This window comes from Sorex araneus, chromosome 6 (assembly GCF_027595985.1).
Source record: "Sorex araneus isolate mSorAra2 chromosome 6, mSorAra2.pri, whole genome shotgun sequence".
In the NCBI taxonomy this organism is placed as follows: Eukaryota; Metazoa; Chordata; class Mammalia; order Eulipotyphla; family Soricidae; genus Sorex; species Sorex araneus.
Window position 1 is genome coordinate 144,887,424 of NC_073307.1, and position 19,312 is coordinate 144,906,735.

General features: G+C 47.9%; 1 long non-coding RNA gene across 2 annotated transcripts in view; it reads left to right on the forward strand.

Annotated features, from left to right (window-relative positions):
* The first annotated feature begins 398 nt into the window (after positions 1 to 398).
* Positions 399 to 19,312, forward strand: part of LOC129405556 (uncharacterized) — a 126,494-nt gene continuing 107,580 nt past the window's right edge. For both annotated transcript variants that reach the window (XR_008630651.1, XR_008630650.1), the window contains exons 1-2: positions 399 to 834; positions 6,085 to 6,175. This is a non-coding gene — a long non-coding RNA (uncharacterized LOC129405556). The remainder of the gene's footprint in view (positions 835 to 6,084; positions 6,176 to 19,312) is intronic.

The following is a 19,312-nucleotide window of genomic DNA, read 5'->3' on the forward strand; positions in this document are numbered from 1 at the left end:
GTGTTGGTGGGTGGGACGCGATCGGGCCAGGAGGGGTGGGAGTGCAATAAAGCACTTGCAACACGTGGAGGGGGCATGGGGAGGGGGGGTGCGCAAGAAGTTGGACTCCCGGTGTCCTGATCCCCTTCCCCACCCAGTCTCGCCCTCCTTAATGGCTGGGCACCATGCACAAGTTTACCTCCCCCGAACTGGATCCTATTAAATAATTCAATGGTAGCGGTGTAATTTTGGTTGGAACCAGCACGGATTCCCAAGTCGTGACTGCAAACAGTGAGTAATGCCCGCTGGCTGCGTCACGGCTCTAGTCACAGTTCATTCCGAACTGAGAAGGAATCGTGACTTCGCCTGGAGACGTCCCCTACATGGGAGACGGGGAGGGGGGGGTGTTTGCAGACAAGCGGGGCTCGGAGCTGGAGGGAAAGACCTATCTAACCAATGGAAACCGCTGCTGGGGGCCCGGGGGGGGGCGCATCTGAACTCCGCCGCTCGCTGTCTCGCTCTGCCCTCTGCGCGCGGGGCACCTCGCCGCCCCCTCCCGGCGGGCGCGCTCTCCTGCGCTCGCTCGCTCTCCCGCGCCCCTGGAGAGAGTCCTCCTCAACAAGTTGGAGAGAGGCAGGCACGCAGGGGTTAAGCTCGGAAAGCCGCAATTACCAAGATCGTGACCCTCCCACACAGTACAGTAACTTATATACTTACCTGGAAGAACCTGCTTGGCCGCCGGGCAAACACCGTGGGGGGCGGGGAGGAGCGGGAGGGGAGCGGGCCCGGCTGGAGGGGCTCGGGCTTGCAGCCGTGCGGACGGGACCTGCGCGCTCCCGCGGCCTCGGGACCCAGGTAAGGAGCAGGGGGTTGGTGCACGGCTCGATCGGTGGTCGCAAGACTCTAGGGGCCGCTGAGCAGAACTTTCTTTTTTCTTTTTCTTTTCTTTTCTTTCTTTCTTTTTTTTTTTTTTTTTTTTTTTGGTGCCAGGTGGGGCTCAGCGCCGCAGCAGCGGCAGCGCGGCCCGTGGAGCCCCCTCCGGCGCGGCGGGCGCGCAGACGCTCGGAGGGTGTGTGCGTGCGTCCGTTGGTTAAGCCGAGCCGGGGGGAACGCCGCGGGGAGGTGGGTGGGTCGCCGAGCTGTGGTCGGCTGATGGATGGGTGCAGGGGGGCGTGTTGGGAAGTGGGGGGTTCGACCCGGACTTGGGGAGGCTGAGACTACTTGGTGCTCTCGGGGCAGGCTGAGCAAGTGTGCGCGCGCCCGCACTCTCCCGCACGTCGATTTCAGGGCGGCCGAGAGCAAATAGGGCAACTTTTCCCCCAAGTTCTTGGCAACGTTTGTAAGCATCCCACCCGGGCTGAGTATGTCCCCGCTGGGGGGCGCTACCGTCGGCGACGCAGGTGGTCCGATCGTTCCTTTGCCCAGAACCTTCTTGGTCACTGATGGGGCGGAGCGGGGTGGAGGGAAGCGGGGGGTGGGGGGGGGCGGTGGTGGCAAGAGAGGACATGGGAAAGGTGGCGTTGCACAGAGAAGGAGGGAACCCCTCAAAGTTGGGATGCACGGGACGGCGGAGGGGGCCTCCAGGGGGAGAAGGAAGAGCGCAGAAGGGAGAGGGAAGGAAAGCCACCTCCTCCTTGCACCTTAGCCTCCCTTCTCCTCCTCCCCTCTCCAGCCTCCAGCCGACGCGGGAATCGCCTCTCGCCTGCCATTCTCGCGTCTCACCCCTTTTTTGTTCCTCTCAGCATTCTGCAGAATGGGTGTGGAGGGGGGGCGGGGAGGTGCAGCCCTGGAAAGGGCACCTGAGGCGAATGGGGCCATTAGACACCCAATATCTAGACGGGTGTGGGGGTGCAGAGGGAGGAGCTTCAACCTCCCTTCTGAGCATTTCAGGTCTAGGGGTGGGTGCGGGGGTGGGCCCGAGACATCATTCTTTTCTAGAAATAGTCTGGGCAAGCGTGGAGTTTGGGTTGATTCAATGCCCACCTTTGCCTGTCATTTTCGGTCGGGATTTGGGGAGCGGGGAGGTCCTCGGTCCCATAGACAGGGGTCGCTCTCTTGAACCGCCCCTGCCCCATCTCTCGCGCTCCTGCCCTCCCCTCCCCTCGGCTGGGAATGGAAGTAGGAGACCGGGCCGGGCCGGGGCGGGGGGGGGGTTAGTCCGGACCAGTTTTTATATTTATTTATTTTTCTCAACAGCCATATTTTAACTTGTTCCAGTCTGGGTTTTGTTGAATAATTAGAAATGGAAATATTTTTTTTCCCTCCCTCCCCCTTCTGGGAAAAAAAAAAAGGGAAATGTGAGCTCTCTCCTGATTGGTGGGTGACGATTTTAGTCCGCACCAATGAGCTGGCGGCCTGGTCTGTATTTATTTAGTGCTCTGGGGGAGTTTTTCTCTTTACGCAGCGCCTGTAGTCGCGGCTGGAACCTCGGCTGGGGGACTAGAAGGGACCAGAGGGGGTTCTGGGGAAATCCGAAGTGTGCGGTGTTCAGAGATCCGCGACCTTGCCAGCCGGGGCTGGCGGAGCCCCGGGAGGGGAGTGGAGGGGGGGAGTCTTAGGGCAGATCGGCGGGGAGGCGCGGGGTGCCGGGGCGCCGGGAGAGGGGTGGAGGCTGGGCGTCGGGATCTCTGCGCCCCGCTTCTCGCGCTCCACACCTCTCCGGCGGCCGCGGTGCGGGCTGAGTTGGGGGGCGATAGCGGACAGCGCGGGGCCGGGCAAGGGGATGAGTCGGGGGGCCCCGGGCAGGGGCGGGCGAGGGGCGGGCGGCGCGCGCGCGCGGGCTGGGCAAGGCTGGAGCCGCCGTTGGAGCGCGCCGGGGAGACCCAGCCCGGCTCGACTCCGGGGTTCAGAGACATCCGAGGTGGAAGGCGGCGGCGGCGGCGGCGGCAGCGGAGCGAAGAAGCCGGCAGACTCTGACCTTCGCGAATCTTTTTGCGGTCTGGGCTTGCTGTACATAACTCAATAGCCGGAAGCCCTTACCCCAAAAAGCATTCGCGGAGGGCGCACTCGTCGGGGAGACGCCAGCCACCAGCGATCGCCGAAGCCCGCGCCTTCCCGTAGCGGCTCGCGCCCGAGCCTTTTTTTTTTTTTTTTTTTGCCCGTTTTCCACCCGAGAATCAGCTCCTCGCCCTCCCGTCCTTCCCGCGCTCCCCGAGGCTTTGGGCACCCGCTAGCCACCCGGCGCGGGTTCCCTCCCACCCCCAACTTTTTTTTTAAATACCCCCTTTTTTTAAAAAAAAAAATTGACTTTGTAGAGCAAGACAGGCGGAGGGGGTGGGGGTGGGGGAGATTGGAGCAGGCGGTGTGCGTGTGTGTTTTGGAGAAGTGAGAAGACACTAAAATACAATAAAAGTTTACCGAAGTTGTGTCTCCCCCCGCCCCCGCCCACACCCAGAAAAATAGGAAAAAACAACCATTCTCCTGCTGCAAAGGGATGGTCTGGTCTTAGGGTCAAGGCAGTGCCTGGTGTAGGAATCCGTGTAATATATTTTCATGGTCATGTTTGACCCCCATGAGCCAACTCTGCAATATGAGCTGGGGCAGCCCTGTCAGGAGGGGTGGAGGGCCTTCATACCCTCTCCTGGTGCTGGGGGGGGTCCCCGAGGTGAGCCGAGCTGCCGCTGTAGATTGGGTCGCTCGCCAAAAAAAAAAAAAAAGGAAAACATCAGGGTCCCCGCCCGCTCCCCCACCCCTTTTCTCTTCTCCCCCCACCCCCCACGGGCGCCTGTTTCCAACCTAATCTGGGGCGTTTTGCAGCCTGAGAGGCTCCCATCTCGCTTCTTCCCAACTAAAGAGCCGGGAAGAGGCTAAAATAGGCGCAAGCCCGGGAATCCCCCGCAGAGAGGCGGCTTTGGAGAGCTGCGGTCGCTCGGGCTCAGCTGCTCTAGCAGCGGCCGCCAGCAGCAGCCTCGTCCAGCCCATCCTGGGGTGCGGGGCAGAGCTGCAGGGGCCCCCTCCTTTCCTTCCGCGCCTGGTAGTCGTGACCACCTTACTCACCAGTGGCACTAGGCAGGCCTTCCCCCCATGCTCTGCGTCCTAGCGCCCTACCCCAGCTAGAGACACTGCTCGGTGCCCTTAGGGACTGGACCAGAAGGGCACCCAGACCGCCACAGCGTCCACAGGGATGGACACTGGGCGTGAGTCTAGGGAGAGGGCAGGCCAGACCCCAGGGCTGCGAAGCTTCCCCCCTTTGCCAGAGGGCTTGGATTTCTCCCCACACGCAGACACCCCAGACGGCTGTTCTTCCAACAAACTAGAGGCCCACCCTCATTTCCCCTCTCCATTCGCTGAGCCCCCCCACCCTTCCCCGCCCGCCAGCCTCTCCCGAGTAGAGAAAGGACTGGCCGAGCCCGGGAATGCTGGACAGAGGCAGATTGCTCTAGCTCAGCCTGGAGAGAAGGCACCTCGCAGCCTCTCCAAAGCTCTAGGGCTAAATCAGCACCGTGCTCCCGGGATAAAAGAGCTGTCCCCTCCCTGGTGCCGGTTTCTGAAAGAGTAAAAGGGTCTCCAAGATCTGCACAGGAGATGGGGCCAGTGCAAAAGCTCTGGGGGGCGCTTCCTCCAAGCCTCTCACCTGGGGCGAACTGGGAGCGAGAGGCTCACGAGGGAGAGCGTGAGAGCCACGTTAGATTAAAAATAGCCGCACCCCGTGTCCCTTTGCTTCTCTTTTTCTCTCTGGCTGCTTCCATCCACCTCCCCAGCCCAGCCAGAAAGTCCCCCTTCTCTTCCCCACCCAGCCGGGGCGAGGGACAGCGACGATCCAAGAGAAGAAAACTTTCCCAAGGAGGGGTTGGGCCGCCGCCTCGAGGGTGGCCCAGGTCGCTGCACCCCTGGATCCCTCAATTGTCCCAAGCCGGCCAGGTTTGGGGCTGGGGCTCCAGGACCCCCGCGCCCCGGCTCACGGCGGGCGGGCGGGCGGGCGTCGTGCGCCCCGGCGCCCGGCTCGCCTCTCCTGGCGCAGACAACTGTTGCTGCTGGCGCGGCTGCAGCACCGCGGCGGGGCGGCTGCTTGCCCGGGCTGGCTGGCATCCTCGTGATCTCGGTGGGCGTCCCGAGGGGAGGGCTGGGGGCTGCAACGCCGCCCCCCCTCTCCTCACCCGCCTCTCGGGGATCCCTGTGAAGGACCCCTTCCCCTTGCCCTTCACCAGCAGTGAAAATCTGTGGTTTTGAGGTCCCCTTTCTTTCTTGGGGCAGTTGGCAGTCCCGGGAGCGTGCCCACCTAAAGGATCCCCACAATGTCTCTGTTGAGGACCAACGAGATAAGGGGGTGGGGTGGCGTCTTTGAACCCCAAACCACCAACGCACTCCGCTCCGGAGTTGGGGGAAAGCCGCGTCAAACTTCTAAGCGCTTGCAGACCTTGACAATCTTTGAGGGTCTCTAGAAAGAAGGTGGGGAGTGGGTGGAGACCCCCCCTACACACAGACACATACAGATGGGGCCATGGGAAAGGATGGTGTGCTTTGGGGGAAAAACTTGGTGTCTGAGCCTGGTGAATTAGCTTAGCTTTCGCCAGTGATAACCAATGGAGACGGGACCTCTGTGGTGCTAAGGCTCCCCCGGAGCCCCTCCCTGCAGCCTGCCCGCTGTGGCTGGACCAGGCCAAGACGGTGCTGTCCCATGCTCTGCCTCTGTCCACTCTCAGCTCCTTTCCTTCTTCTCCAGCCCGCGGACCCCTTCTCTTTTCCTTCTAAGACCACTTGCTGGGGGTACTTAGCACTTAGTACTTAAAAGTACTTAGCAAGTACTTTTCCTGTCTCAGTTTGGCAACAAAGGAAAGGCTTGTTCCCCAAATTCTGGGCCCACCTGCTGCCATCTCGGACTTCTCTGTCCCAGAGTTGTTTGTTTTTTAAACTGTGTCTGGGAGGGGTTGTTCTGGCAGTGGGGGGGAGGGGCAGGAAGAAGGGGGGGTAATTTCTGGAAAGTTCTGCCCCCTCCTTTCAGCATCGCCTGCCTTGTAACTCTTGGCCCAGAGGCACCCTCCAGATGCCCTTTCGTTTCCCTTCAGCCTCTTTGACTCCAGGTTCCCAGAAAGATTATCCCTGTCCCCTAGCTTGCCCGGTCTCTGAGCCCAGACACTGACCCGCCCGTGTGTTTTGTTTTCTCAGAGGCCCGGCACATCTCATCCAGAGGCCTGGAGGCCTGCGTGAGAGGCAGCCACTGATGGGGAGCATCTGAAGATGAGCTCTGGCGGTCCAGGTGAGTGCAAGGATGCCTCAGCCCATGGTCCCCCATGGTCGGGGCAGGCCCAAGGGGCTTCCACACATACCAAACTTTTGGTAGCACAGGGAAGCCAGGAATCCAGGGACTCTGCTTCACACTCAGAGATTTTGGCAAAGAAAGGCAGTCACGGAGACACAAGGCAGAACACGGCGCCACCTCACGCAGGACACAGCGACACATGAGCATCCAGCAGGATTTGGACTGTGATATCTGGTGGTTCCTAAGGCCCCAACTGGGGACTCCAGGATGTCCTCAGTGGGACACATCGTTTACCGTCTACCCCTACTTTCTAGGCTATTTCAGGCCTTTGGGAGGGCCCCAGGCTAGTATGGAGCTAAAAGGTCATTTGCCAAGCATCACTTTTCTGAGAATCTAAAATATTGTTTTGTCTCCCTACCTAGAATTCGGCATTAGACAGGTAGGGAAAGTTTTAGGGCATTGATTTGGGGTGGAGAGGGGGAGGTAATTAAGCTCTAAATACATTTACTTTCCTACTAACCAGAAGAAAAAAAGAACCTCTGCTACGGAGGTTTTTGTTTAGCTGCCTTTCTGAGTTTCAGCCTCATACTGTGATTCTTATTGGGAAATTTAGTTCAGGGCTTGGCTGAGAATTTCAAAGCCCCAGGACTTCTTGATTTGTGAGGATGGGAGAAACCGAGCCACCTAGTGAATTCTTCGATATCTTGTGCGCAAAATGTAGGCAGTGGCCCAGAATCTTAGAGGGAAGCTTGAGGTTCATGGCAGAGCCAAGGCATGTGGGACTAAAGACCTTTAAGTAAGACAGAAAGATGTGTGGTCTTCGTTGGAGGGCTCGGCCTGCATTTCGGGCAGTGCTTGCATTTGGAGAGTGGACAAAAATAACAAAGGGGTGGACTGGAGTCTTCTGTAATCCAACCACGTAAAGCAAGCACAAAGTCATCATTGGGATGACTTCTTTCAGGTTTCATCTGAAATCTTCCTAACTTCTTTCAGATTCTCCTTCTCACTTCAAGGATCCGAGTCTTGTAGCATCCATCTAGTAGGAGGGTGATATTCTGAGAAGTTCACTTGTCCCTCTTTAATTGCTCTTTCATTTGAATTGTGGAGTAATCCAAGCCAATGCTAAGGGAAAAGAATTATCTTGTCCAAACGGAATCTCTGCTAGTCACTTTTGGGAAACCTGACAGTGGATTATCCTTGAAACTTAGATAAAATATCTAAGAATGTAAAAGCTGGGAAGAACGATCAAGGCTCTCTAAACCAGTACTTTCATTTTATAAATCAAGACTCAGAGCTTCAGAGAGGCCTCAAGGTCACACAGCTTGGTTCAGATCCCAGTAATGTGTTCTCTATACGGGGTGATTTCTTTCTCTTGAAGTATTTCCTACCACTGTCAAACAATACAGATAGCCAACAAACATGGCCCAGTGCTTGGTGAGATTTCCTTTCCAGATGGCTCACAGGTGGGAATGCCAGGGTTTAAAGAAGAGTTGACAGAGGGTTTCTTCTGCTCGCTTTCTGGGGGGCATCCCTAGGTTCGTCATGGCCCTCATCTCTCATCTCTGATGCAGCCTAGACCTCCGGGCCTCGTGCTGGCCTCACTTGGCTGAGGACGTCATCAGCAAAAGAAAGTTGCTGTGTCACAGAATCCAGGTCTTGGTCTCCTTCTGAAGCTCTCCTGGCAGGGGCCACCTTCACTACTGCTTCCCAGGATTTTTTTTCTCTCTGGTAGCAGTTGGAGTCTTGCACCTCTCTTCTGCGGGGCTTGGGTACGAACTCTCAGGAGGGGAGTCCGCCCCACGGGAATGCTTCCAGGAGCATCTAATCAAGCAAGGAAGGTCCTCAAAGGGAGCTTTCAGACCCTCACAGATTCCTTTGATCCATGTCCCTCGAATATCTTTTAAGAGGCTGCAGATCTGTGCTTATTAGGCAGTTGCTGAATCTGGTTGGCTTTCAACTGGAGATTCCCTTAGATTCACTTAGATTTGCTAAGGTTTGCTCGGACCCACCCCAGCCCTAACTGTTCCTACTCTCTGACTTCAGCTCTGTAGCTTCCTTTCATGGGCAGTCATGTTGATGTCACACTGGTCATGTGTTCAGCACACAGGCACAAGAACGCTGCTATATGTTCTCTCCCAAACAAATGCTGGTGACCCTGCTCGGACAAACAGTCCCCTCACCCCCACTGTTTGTCCCCCTGCCTTCCCTTTGGGCCCTGCACTGAGAAGCCATTTCTAGTTACAAGGAAAAAAATAAAGAGAGAGAGATGTATTTCCCTGAAAAAGAAACTAATTTGGCTAATTTGGAGGAAGAAAATGGAGATGAAATGAAAGATAATTAGGCTAAGGAGGAAAAGAAGGCTGTTTAGCAGTCAAGAGAGGTAAAATATTCTAATTCTGCCTTTTTCATGTTTTTGTTTTTTGGGTTTTTTTTTTTGGTTTGGGGGCCACACCTGGTAGGGGCGGGAAGGGTGTAAGGCAAGCACAGTAACCCCTGCTTTTTCTTCAACCCAGAATTCTAATCCCATCTGGACCAGAATGCTTAGTTTTGTGAACTTGAAAAATTATATCTTTTCCAGGCCTCAAATTCTCCATCGATAAAATTAGGTGCTTTATTGCTCAGGCTGCTTCCATCCATTCATTTATCCAATAAATGTTGACTTTCAACTCATAAATGTTGTTCAATACATACTATATAAAAAATCATTATTCTAGGCATTGGAGATATAACTAAACAACTCTTGCTTGGACAACCTAAAGAGTCAATAAGCTTCATCCCCCTTACAAAAAAAATGAATGAATAAATAAAAATAATGCAAGAAAACAAAAGAATAAAATAAAGATAGTATTTACATACATTTTTAGGGGCTTTCCTAGGATCCATGGATCCAAATTAAAATTTTTCTTCTGGGGCTAGAGAGATAGTACAGTGGGTAAGATGCTTGCCTTGCATATAGTCAACTTGTGTTTGATCCCTGGCATCCCATACAGTCCCCTGAGCACCACCACGAGTGATTCCTGAGTGAAGAGCCAGAGTAACCTCTGAGCATCACCAGTTGTGACTCCAAAAAAAAAAATCATATTTTTCCACCAAACTCCTCTCTAAGTCTCACAATTTACAATTGAGATTTGGAGCTTAAGTTGCAGGTCACATCTTGGTTTTCAGCTGTCCTTTATTTATTTTTTTTTCCTATAGCATGCCATGGTATTTTTCTCCTGCCTTTTGTTCTCCCTTTGTTGGAGAATACCTAGTTGGGACCTGGTTAATACTGCAAATGGCTGAAACAGAGCTGGACAGAACCCCTACAACTGAGAATTAAAGCTTTAGGTCCTGACTGACACTTTAGGCCTGTTTTTCCTGAGCCTGGTCCTGCGGAAGTTTTTGAAGAGACCTCCCACCTCGTTAGGGCTGAGAAGTTTTGGCAAAGTCTGGTGATTTGGCAAATGGAAGTGAGGTTGATGTTGGAGCTGGACAAAAGCTCAGCGTAAAAAACAAAAAGCTTGTAGCAAGGATGGAATTTTCTCTGGTGCTCTTGGTAAGCAGGCAAGACCAGAGTGGTGCAGGATAGGCATTCCTGGAGAAGGAACCAGATGCCCGCGGTTGGCTTGTTTCAGAGATAGGCTGACTGCCTTGTTCCTTTGCCCTGTTGGCTTAGTATGTTACTTCTGGGCATAACGAGGGGATGAAGAAGAAATCGGAACTCCTTCAGGACTCAATGCAATAGGAAGGGGTTTGTGTGCTGAGGTATCACCCCAGTTCTGAGTCTCGGGACCCTTTTCTTACCCATCGGCTTTATTCCTTGTTGTAGTTGAGGAAGGCCTGAGCTTTTGCACCTAGTGCATTTGGGTCTTGGCCCCTCTGACTAGTATTCACATGAGGCCCCTGCAAACTTTACTCTCAGAGCTTACTGCTTTTCTCCCACCCCTTTCTTCGGGGGTGCACAAAGTCAGAGGAAGTCTGTGGGAGACGCTGCTGACAGTGAAAGGCCCAGATTAGGCTCAGAAAACGATCAAGATTTCAGCTGGGATTGTGGGAGGACGGGGTGAAGGGTGTGGAGTTCACCTTCAGCAAGAACACGGCACGTCGCTGTGGCTGAGACGGAAGCAGAGGAAGATCCATGCACTGACACGAAAGATCTTTTCACACGCCCCATGTCCTCATCTGTAGAATGGGGCCAGTAGCAATGATAAGGCGCAGGAGAGGAGCCCAGGGCTTAGCCACGCCCAGCGCTTGGTGCCAGAGCTGTGCTCAGTAAATGCTACCTGTCGTTAACTGTTTTCCTTCTCTGCTGCCTGACACAGAGAGCAGTGACATACAAGGCGGAGATGGTGGAATCAGCCATCATAGGACTAGAGCCCTTTCCCCAGCCACAGATGAAAGATCATCTTATCTGGAAGCATCTGCCTACTTGCTCAGAGCCCACCAGTGCCCAGCTAGGAACAAATCAGAAGGTCCCATAGGATCTTCTTGTTCTCTGCTTTATTCATCCCTTCACAAAGATGGGCTCTGCAGCTTCATGCCCCTTGAATTCCTTGCTTTCAAGGTCTTTTATCAAATCTGTGGCATTTAACCATGGTTCTCTCTCTCTCTTTCGCTTTCTCTCTCTCTCTCTCTCTCTCTCTCTCTCTCTCTCTCACACACACACACACACACACACACACACACACACACTACTCTTTTTCAACCTTAAAGAAAATTATATGGTGGGGCTGGAGCAATAGCACAGCGGGTAGGGGCGTTTGCCTTGCACTCGGCCAACCCGGGTTCAAATCCCAGCATCCCATATGGTCCCCTGAGCACCACCAAGGGTAATTCCTGAGTGCAGAGCCAGGAGTAACCCCTGTGCATCACCAGGTATGACCCAAAAAGCAAAATTAAAAAAGAATGCTGCAAAAAAAATTATATGGGGAGGGAGCGATCCACCTAGTGGAGTGGCCTTCATTTTGTTATTGCAGCTTAGTTTGGTCCTCGGGCTCAGTTTGGGTGGTTCCTGGCTCGGAAGGAGGGAAGGAAAGGGAAGGGAGAAGACCCACTACTGACTGGGATGCTTCAGGTGTTCCCTTTACACACTTTTTTTTTCTTTATTCTTTCCTTCTTTCAGCTGCGTTTTCATTATTTTGTCCATGTGCTTTGTTTCACCTTGCTACCATCCCTTCTGGGTGGGGGTATGTGTGTGCGGGGGGGCAGAATCTTTGCTTTGATCCACTTTACGTCCAAACAGCCTTTATTTATTTATATTCTTTTTACATCCTGGCTGTCAACAGCCAAGTCTTCCTTCCTTCAGGAAGACTCTTACGTGATCTCTGCATTTCCTGGGTAACGTGAGAGAAAGGGAAAGGGACAGGGTCTCCCAAACCTGTCTACCTCCCTCTGAGGTAGGGTGTTTCTGCATATCTCACTGGATTTTCATAGAAATGAGGCTTCTTTAGACCGGACTTCCTATATTTAAACCCAGAGTCTACTTACTGCTTCTACTCAGGGACTTTCTCTGTCTTTGATTTTTTTTAAGTCGTCACAAAAACCTCGGGGACAAGGCAGAGGACACAGTGGTCCTCGGATCTCTCCTCTGCGGCCTTTTAAGTGAAGGATGAAAGCAACCACGCTCGAGAAAGCAGGAAAAAAAAAAAAGGAACTCAGGAGGCCTGGGTTTCCTCCCCAGTTCTGCTCTTCTTGTTTGCCCTCATCCGAGTCTGGTTCTGTGACTCAGTTTCCCCATCGATACGATAGGGATCTCTGTGCAGAGACCCTGCTTCACTGGTGTTCACCATCCCGAGGAGACAGGCACTGTCCACCCGGGCAGGCCGCCTGGATCCCAGCGAGGTCTGGTGGAAGAGTGAATTTTTTTTTTTTTTTTTTTTGCTTTTTGGGTCACACCCAGCGATGCACAGGGGTCACTCCTGGCTCTGCACTCAGGAATTACCCCTGGCGATGCTCGGGGGACCATATGGGATGCTGGGAATCGAACCCGGGTTGGCCGCTTGCAAGGCAAACGCCCCTATCCGCTGTGCTATTGCTCCAGCCCCATTTTTAATTTTTTAAAATTTTTAATTTTTAAAAAAATTTATTTATTTATTTTTTTTCCGCTGGAAGACTTGAAATAGGACTAAGGAAACAGAGAAATCCAGAGCTGGAAGCTGGGAATGAAGGGTTGTAGGAAGCCAGCTGCATGGGAAACAGTAGCAAGAGCAGGAAGTGGGGGACCGGGGTTTCGTAGTTAAGGTTCCCCCAGTCTCTAAAGGGAGCCGTCATTTTCTCATTTATTTATTGGAGTTGGGGGAGTCACCCAGTGCTTGTCAGGGGCTGCTCAAGACCTCCTTGGGGGGGTCATTCCTGAGCATGCACTCAGTCCATAGAGCTCGCTCTCTCTCCCTGGCCCCAGAGCTGCTCATTTACACCATAATTGATACCTACCACCTTGACTCTTTCATATCTCAAGAGGCCCATTACACAGATTAATACCCGAGGGACTGGTGATTGCCAGCCCCAGCTCCTCTGTAAGGCCCAGATCTTAGATTAATTTAAAAAGAAGAAAACCAAGTGAAGAAAGAGTTTTGCTATTTCAAGGTGGCATCATGAGTGGTTTTGTTTTTGTGTTCTCCTAATTAAGAGAGTCTCTTTTTACCATCTATTTCTGGCAACAACACTGGGTCTGGCCCAAGAAAAAGACAGGGAAAACTCTTGTTTAAGTGGGGGGGCGTTCAAAGAGCCAAAATAAAATTGTTTGGAAAATCCTGTAATTCTCTGCTGATGAAGTGGCAGTCACTAGACTGGAAACCTTTTAAATATTTTTTAAAAAAGCAAATTAGATGTAGTCCTCCAAACTTTTATCTCTTAGCACTTATCTCTTGCCACTTCCTCTGAATCTTACCACTACATATCAAGAAATAATATTAGAAGAGGGATATAGATTTCTCTTAATGAATTTTCTCATACCTCACTTTTCTTTTTAATTTTAAATTAGATGGAGGTGATGAAGACCAGAAACTGTCATTTATAACATTTTAAAAAGAAAGAAAATAATTTTTGATGGATTTTCCTAAATTTAAATTTACTCATAAAAATGTTAAATAATTAAAACTGAAGTGGCAAGAAAGAAATTTAAGCTCTAATACTAGTCTGCTGTTCTCACATATTTATAGACTTACCATCAAACCCTCCTAAATATTTCCCTCTTTAAGTTTTACCTTTAGGAAATTTGTCCTGAAAAAATAATAACCTACTTGGGGCCATTTAACATATGGGTAGCTTGCATTTAAATATAAAGTGGTTATGAAAACAATTGTTGTTGCTTCAAATAAACATGATATTTAAAATACACAAATTTATTATTTTCTGAGGATTAGCTATTCGCTTTTGAGTTTATTTTTTCATTTGGGAGAAAAGAAAATCTTTTTAAAAGGAAAACCATGAGAAATAAAATTATACATTTTGTTTATTTTACAATTTAAAATTTTAACTTTCAATGAGCTACCACTCAGCTAATCTGAGATCTAACATAAAATATTTTACTTCTTTTTCTTTGTTTTCTTTATAGACAACTTAAACAATACTGAAGACTGTTTATCTCAGTAAAGATCATCATTTACCCATAGCTCAAGTATCTAAGAAGATATTTTATTTATGAATATAAAACATTAACTTTTCATGTGACACAAATAAAATATAATTTTCTAAGACAGATATATGATAACTCATTAATATGCTTATTGGGGAGGTAGATCTCTTTCTTCTACTATTCCTTAACTCATTTCTTTCTTTAAAAGTAAGATCTCTTTTTGTTACCATTTTCTAAGTTAGAAATACAATTTTAGTAAAAATAGTCTCCCATATGCAATTTAAAATTGAAGGCATTTTTAATTAAATCATTTTAAGGATTTATATTTTATCAGTTGGTTGATTTCCTTCTTATTTTCCTCGCTGTCTATGATCATAAATTATAAAATTTATAGATCTTAATATAACACATCAAGAAAGGATGTTTTATTTATAACAGTTATAAAAGGATTATGCAGGATACTAAATAGTTATTGACTTATTTACTGCTTTCTTTTTGGCAAAATATTTTGATATTTTTTGAGATCATAGGGCCTTATAATAAGTCAATGCAGTATATTTCAACAATTGCTTGAGGAGTCATATTATAGAAATACATCAAGTTTACAGACATTTCCAGATTATAATGCAAACATATTTTTAAAATCATAAATCCCCAGATCACAGAATTACTCCAAATTAATTTTTCCCCTAAATCTCACAAATCTTTTTATCTTACATCATAATTATCACCAACCTGTTGCATTTAAATATATTATGTCTGCCATAGAAAAGAGAGAATGAGAGGTGAAGTGATTAAGTTAAGAAATTACTGAGGCACTTGTTTGGCAACTTCTCACTGCCATTTTCTTAGGCAGTTAGGTACATCCTCAAAAAATACACAAGATTTTTTTTCATTTTCCCCCTTGACTTAATATGCACCCTTATTGTGGGGCTGGGGGGAGTATATGACCTCTAGTGCTATCTTTTTTTTTTTTAGAGGTTTTATGGTAATCGGAGAGGAAAGTTGACTTATTTTATTTTTTCCTTTGAAGGGGTTGGGATTATATTTCTTGCATCATGCACGCTTGCAGGATAATATACATTTATTTAGTAGAAGGCTGTGATCTTAAATGATCCTCTAAGTGGTTTTGAGGGAGAAATATGTCACCAGAAGGAAGTGACTAAGAGGCGACAGGGAAAGGGACGTGGAGAGCCTATTCCAACAGCTTAACTCATGATGTCATCAGAACCCCGAAACTGTATGCTCGTCATCCATCCACATGTTAATTTCAATAAGGTGCTTTTGTTCCTACACACATGCGCACAGTCTCCCCAGTAGACGTTTAGCCCATCTTTCTCCCTGAGAAGGTTCTGCGTAAGCATTTGTCATTTATATTTGATACTACCCTAATATTAAATCAAGTCTCTTACTGGTTGAAGCTGAATGGTGTACCAGAAAAAGTATGGCTTCCTCTTTGTTTCATTTAAAATGCAAATGACATCTACCACATAAATAAGCTAATACTGATACTGTTTTTGAAATAACATAATCTTTTGTTCAAAAAGTATGTTCCTTCAGATCTGAATTAAAACTCAGGGCCCGTTTTTGGGTTTTTTTTTTTTTTGTTAGTTTTTTTTTTTAACATCCTTTAAAAGACTTTTGCTTAAAAAGTGTGTCCCCTCAAATCTGAATTAAACCTTCAACCCCCTTTTTATTTTTTAACCTCGTTTCAAAGATTAAGTTTGGAGCTGTGGAGTTATCATTGCTTAGCAAGGCTAAATCAAAGCCTTTTTAAATAAATAAACTTTAATCTTCAGCCTCGAATATGAGAAATTTCAACAATGGCATGGAAGAGGTTTTATCTAGACTAGTTAGCATTAGTAGCATGTAAAAAATAAAAAAAAAAAGGAAAAGAAAGATAGTTGTCAGATTTCTAAATCCTGTGAAAAGAGGAAGAATGCTGATTCTATTTTCTCTTTGTAAACTACTTGGAGATCCTTAGAAGGAAAGCAATAGATAATTATAATTTTCAGTGTTGCTATAACCATCATTAGTTACTGATGATTTTGTTGTTAAAATATTTTCTAATAAATAATAAAATGATGAGAAACAAGAATTACTAGCAGGATAATTAAAGAGTGAAAAAAAAGAAGAAAAAGGAAAAGGAAAGGAAATAAACTGACCATAGGAAATTGAATGATGAGGATTCTGAGGTAGGTTTAAACATATACTATAAAAACCAAATTAATTTTTTTACCACTCTTTTTACAAAGGCATGCATATAGAAACTCAATTTTTATATACAAGAAAAAAATTAAATCGATATGTCAAGTTTATTTCAAACTCCAGTGCTGTTAAATTTGCTATTAGATCTAGGTAAATATAGAAATCAGTATTCTCTGAAAGATTTCTTTTTTCCAAACTAGAAACAGGATTAAAAGAGGAAAAGGTCAATTTATCTTTCACCCTGATAATTGGATTAAGGGCTTTCTCAGTCATAAAGATGTTTAACTTAAAAAAAACCTTAATTATTCCATAATGACACAATTCTTCAAAATGTAGTCATCATTTTTAGATACCTTGAATAAGAAAATCAGAATTTGGGGAAAAGATTTTTTCAGAAGGAAAGGGGAAAACTGTTAGCCATTTTACCCAGGAAAAAAAAAAGAATCTATTTTACTAATATATCAAAAAAAACAGATTTGAAGGTAAATATTCTTTTAGGAGAAATCAGCAAATACGAAAATAAGTATTTAATTTGAGGGAAAGCACTCAGTAGAGTGAAAAATGCTCTGAAAATGAGACTAAAATATAAGAGAAAAATTGAATCTTAAGAATAATCTATTGAATTTTTTGCTCAAATTTTTAGCCAATTTTCCTTTTCTTTTCTTTTTTTAAAAATCATGTTGCTAGAACCACATTGATCTCGAACACAGCAGCCTTCCCTGTTGAATGCTTTGTTGGGCCTTGCTGAGGAGCTGTCTGTAGCTGGAGTGAATCTTCTCTTAGAGATCCCCTCTACTCCTGTTTTTTTTACCCTATGGAGTACCTTAGTCGCTTGTTTTTTTTTTTCTTTTTCCCCCCCTTTTCTTAACTGGGTATTTGTCTTTTCATCCATAATTTTCCATCATGCTGTCATGCTGTCTTCACTCCCTCCAAAGTATTTCTCTCCCTCAATTTTTTTGGTCATCTTATTTTTGTTTGCTTGCTTTTTTTTTTTTTTTTTAAATAGCCTTTCCCCCTTTCCCCTCTCTTTTGTTTATTTGCTTGTTTTCCGTTCTAGGGCCTGGTGGTGGTAAGGGTTTACTCCTGGCTCTGTGCTCAGGGTTCACTCCTGGTAGAACTCAGGGGAACCCACGGGGGTATCAAGGATAAAATTCAGGTTGGCTGTACCCCACTCAGGTATGTACAGTGCTGAGTGTCTCCAGCTCAAGTCAGTGTCTTTTATAGCAAACGGATGGTCCTTATACAGCCACACCTTTCTGTATGGGAGAAGCAAGAAGCACTGGTCGGAATCAGAAGGTTGCGTCCCTGGCCCTTGGGTCCTCAGTTCTTCCTGACAGCAGCAGGGACACAGGATGCTGTGTGTCCTTGGATGACAAAGATCTGTGCTGGGGTCCTGCCAGGAAGGAGCTGGGGTTTCCAGGGTGTATGTTGTCATGCGTGGATGCACATGCTGTGGCTCTCCAATGGGACGTCTTGTTTGAGCGGCTGTGACATCCAGCTGAACCGATGAGTTTAAAACCTGTTGTTGACAGCGGGTAGGGCGTTTGCCTTGCACACGGCCGACCTGGGTTTGATTCCCAGCATCCCATATGGTCCCCTGAGCACCGCCAGGAGTGATTCCTGAGTGCAGAGCCAGGAGTAACCCCTGAGCATCCCCAGGTGTGACCCAAAAAGAAAAAAAAAAGAGAGAGAGAAAAAAAATAATAAAACCTGTTGTTGAATCCATCGCCCCAGGTTATGAAGCAGTGAGTGGTAAAGATCTGCTCGATTATCTGATAAGAACCCACCCGGGCCTGCTCCCTCTCCCCCTGTAGATGTGATTGCACAGGATTGGTTTGTTCCTCCTTTGGAATCGAGAGATCCATCTGGAGAATTAGTCAGCTGTGGATGTGAACAAAGGGAACTTCCGTGTTTGTGGGGAGTATTGAGTTCTGTAGGCCCATAGGTTCGGGAAGACATTCTCCTTTGTAAGATGAATGTGTTTCGAACGGACCTTAATTCGTTTCCTATTAATGACACCAACAGCAATAACTTGGGGAATACTAGCGTCTTTTCTGTTTGTTTGTTTTTCATGATTTTAGTGTTTGAATACATGAACTTTTTGCTTGGAAGTATATTTTAGTGGATTTAGGGTGTGACTCTCCCTCAAGTGCACACAAAGACGAAACATTTACAAAACACATGAGAGAATCTCTTACCTTCTCTAGATATCATCCATATATTATTGTATTTTATTTGGGGGGAGTAGGGAGGGAAGTTGAGCCACACACACAGTGGTGCTTGAAGGTACTCCTAATTCTGTGCTCAGGGATCACTCCTGGTGGTGCTCGGAGCAGAGGAGGGGGTTCCATATGTGGTACTGGCATCAAACTGGAGTCAGTCAAAGGCAAGACCAGTGTCTGAGCTCCTGATCTATCTCCCCAGGCCTACTTTCCATATTTTTAATGTGAACAGCATGGTCTGAAGAATGAAGAATGAACCTATTTCCAAGCCAATTTTCCATATGCCCATTTAAAGTAGAATCTTAATATTCTCTTATTCTGATTTAATTTTTTTTTTTTTTTTTTGCTTTTTGGGTCACACCCGGCGATGCTCAGGGGTTACTCCTGGCTCATGCACTCAGGAATTACTCCTGGCGGTGCTCAGGGGACCATATGGGATGCTGGGAATCGAACCCGGGTCGGCCGCGTGCAAGGCAAATGCCCTACCCGCTGTGCTATCGCTCCAGCCCCTGATTGAATTTTTAAAAATAAACTTATGTTTGTTTGAGGGCCCTTGCTGCCAGTGCTCAGGGCTTACTCTTGGTGGTACTTGGGGGATCATATGTGGTACAGAGATTGAATTGGGATTGGCCAAGTGCAAGACAAGCCAAATTCATTTATATTTTTGTTTTGCGGCCGCACCTGGCTGTGCGCAGGGTCCATTCCTTTTTTGTGTTCAGGGGTCACTCCTGGCAGGGCTTGGGGAATTGCATCCAGGAAAACCACATGAAGACAAGTACCTTAACCCCTGTACTATTAAGATTTCTTGAAATACTTATTTGCGGGCCGGAGTGATAGATAGCACAGCGGGTAGGGTGTTTGCCTTGCATGAGGCCGACTGGGTTTGATTCCCAGCATCGTATATGCTATATGGTCCCCCGAGCATTGCCAGGAGTAATTCCTGAGTGCATGAGCCAGGAGTAACCCCTGTGCATCGCCGGGTGTGACCCAAAAAGAAAACAAACAAACAAACAAAAAGTTTTATTTGCCCTTTTCTTCCCTTTGTGGTTGTCATTGTTGCAATATCCAGGGGTCATGTCACACCTTGGTGCTGGAGGTCACAGGTGATGCCAGGGACTGAACTCGGGGCATCATGCATCTGAGTGGGGG